The following is a 3,062-nucleotide window of genomic DNA, read 5'->3' on the forward strand; positions in this document are numbered from 1 at the left end:
CATTGATGCTTCTCTAACTTCTCTGATTTTCTTTCCCCCCCTCTTTCCTCTTTCCCTTTTTCTAATCTCTCTTCCTCCCCAATTGGAGCAAAAATAAAAATTTATGTGGTTCTCTCATGCAATACACACACACACACACACACACACACACACACACACACACAATTATTTTTTTCTTATGAGCTGTTGGTATTCTCCAACACAGTTTCTTGTCTAAGAGGAAGCTTAGTGTCTGCTGATAAGCTAAAACTTTTTAAAAAGCTCAGCATAAAAATAGTGGAAACTTAGAATAATGGCTCAAATGTCTGCCATAGGTTTCCATCTAGGACCATTGGAGGCCATTGGAGACAAAGTATTGCTTAATAAATAAACATAATATTTGTAATTCACTAGAGCATCCAAAACTCTGATCAAATAGAAGCCCTTCTTTAAGTCCTGCCTATGTGTATTTGTTCACATTATACTCATTGTACCTTGCCTTCACTTATAACTGTCAAACTCAAGCCTCATTTCTTGCAAAAAAATATTAATATTTAATACCTCCTTGATCTTTCCTTTCACTATTGTCCTATTTTCATTTTATTTTAGTTCCTCTTTAAGTCTTTTCACAAACTACAGTATAATATTTTGTGCTTGTATTGACCAGAGAATGGCGGACACCAGCTTACCCCGCATGGTTCCCAGCGACCTGTATCCCCTCGTGCTCGGCTTTCTGCATGATAACCAACTCTCAGAGGTGGCCAATAATTTAGCCAAGGCAACAGTCTCTACCCAGCAGAATGCCAATGCCTCTTCCTTCTTGGACATCTATAGCTTCTGGCTCAATAGGTCCACCAATGCTCCAAAGCGGAAATTACAAGCAAATGGACCAGTGACTAAGAAGGCTAAAAAAAAACTTCATCCAGTGATAGCAGTGAAGACAGCAGTGAGGAGGAGAAAGCCCAAGGGCCTCCAGCTAAGAAAGTTGCTGTACCTGCCAAGCGTGCCAGTCTACCTCAGCATCCTGGAAAGGCTTCAGCCAATGCATCAGAGAGCAGCAGCAGTGAAGAATCCAGTGATGATGAGGAGGAAGAGGAGGACAAAAAGAAAAAGCGTGTCCAGAAGGGAGTTAAGCCCCAAACCAAGGCGGTTGAAACTCCTCCTAAGAAGGCCAAGAGCTCTGATTCTGATTCTGACTCAAGCTCAGAGGATGAGGCACCAAAGAACCAGAAGCCAAAGGCAACACCTGTGGCAGCTAAAGCTCAGACTAAAGCCAGCCAAACCAGGCACACCCACTCAAGCAGCACCTAAAGTAGCTAATGGCAAAGCAGCTAGCAGTAGTAGTAGTAGTAGCAGCAGCAGCAGCAGTAGCAGCAGCGATGACTCAGAGGAGGAGAAGGCAGCAGCCATCTCTAAGAAGACTGTGCCTAAAAAGCAAGTAGTGGCCAAGGCTCCAGTGAAAGCAGCTGCCACCCCTACCCAAAAGAGTTCCAGCAGTGAGGACTTCTCGAGTGAGGAGGAGGAAGAGGAGCAGAAAAAGCCCATGAAGAAAAAAACAGGTCCATATAGTTCAGTCCCCCTGCCTTCTGCTCCCCCACCCAAAAAGTCCCTGGGAACCCAGACTCTGAAGAAAGCTGCAGAGAAGAAACAGCCTGAAGAGAGCAGTGACAACAGCAGTGATGAATCTGATTCAAGCTCTGAAGAAGAAAGGAAGCCACCAGCTAAGCCAGTCATCTCTAAAGCAGCCACTAAACCAGTTCCAGCAAAGAAGGCAGCAGAGAGCTCTTCGGACAGCTCAGACTCTGACAGTTCTGAGGAAGAAGCTCCTGCCAAGCCAGCCAGTGACACCAAAAATCCCTCAAGTAGGCCAGCTACCACTCCCAAGCAGCTAAGACAGCCACAGCTCTCAAGCAGCCTGCAGACAGTGGCCAGAAGCCTCTGACCAGAAAGGCTGATAGTAGCTCCAGTGAGGAGGAGAGTAGTTCTAGTGAGGAGGAGGATGTGGGGAAGGCAAAGAAGACAGTGACCACCCCTAAGGCCAAGGTGATGGCCAAAGCAGCGCTATCTTTGCCTGCCAAACAGGCCTCTCAGGGTGGTGGGGATAGCAGCTCTGAGTCAGACAGCTCTAGCAGTGAGGAAGAGGAGGAAGAGAAGGCATCTAGACCCCCAGCTAAAAAGAAGCCACAGAAGACAGCAGGAGCTGTAGCCTCTTCCAAGCCAGCCTCCACAAAGACAGTAAAGGCCAAGAGCAGCAGCAGTTCTTCAGATGACTCCAGTGAAGAAGAGGAGGAAGAGGAGGAGGAGGAGAAGCCCAAGGGCAAGGGTAATCCTAGACCACAAGCCCTCAAAACCAATGACACCACTACACCGACTGCCCAGAATAGAAAAGCAGATAGGAACAGCAACAAGGAGGAGGAAGGAAAGACAAAGGCAGCAGTAGCAGTTTCTAAGCCAGGCAGAAAAAAGGGCATCATCCCCATTCCAAAGGATCAGGGAGGAAGAAATTGAGGTGGATGCTCCAGTGGCAGACAATTCCTTTGATGCCAAGCAAGATGTAGCCGGAGACTGGAGAGAATGAGCCAATCAGGTCCAGAAGTTCACCAAAGGCAAATCCTTCCGGCACGAGAAGACCAAGAAGAAGCGGGGCAGTTACAGGGGAGGCTCCATCTCTGTCCAGGTTAATTCAATTAAGTTTGACAGCGAGTGACCTGGGGTGATCCTAGCAAAGCAGGGGTGATGATCCAAGACTACTTACTTTCCCCAGTGGACCTAGGAGCTCTCAGCTCTATTAGCGGGGAGGTATGGGTAAGGACAGCAGCCTAGAATAGGTCCGAAGACATTGTATCGGAACATCCTCTCTGGTCCTTTTCTGTGTTCGTAGTTTTGTACAGACTTGTGAGTGTTGAGTAGCAAGGACAAGGTAAGGGGAGTGTTCTGTTTAAATAAAAATTAGTTTTAGTTGTCATTCCATTCTCCCTGTTCTGTGGAAGTCCTCATGCTGAGAAAATTGTATATTTTCTATTGAATCATTTCCTATTGATTTTTGTTGTGATTTTCAGAGGTGTGTTCCCATAGATAAAAGC

The 3,062-nt window shown here is 46.6% G+C and overlaps 1 pseudogene; it reads left to right on the forward strand.

The window, feature by feature from the left end:
- The first annotated feature begins 649 nt into the window (after positions 1–649).
- LOC103299292 (nucleolar and coiled-body phosphoprotein 1-like) lies at positions 650–2,701 on the forward strand (annotated as a pseudogene).
- Positions 2,702–3,062: the final 361 nt, after the last annotated feature.

This window comes from Eptesicus fuscus, chromosome 1, assembly GCF_027574615.1.
Source record: "Eptesicus fuscus isolate TK198812 chromosome 1, DD_ASM_mEF_20220401, whole genome shotgun sequence".
NCBI classification, from domain to species: domain Eukaryota; kingdom Metazoa; phylum Chordata; class Mammalia; order Chiroptera; family Vespertilionidae; genus Eptesicus; species Eptesicus fuscus.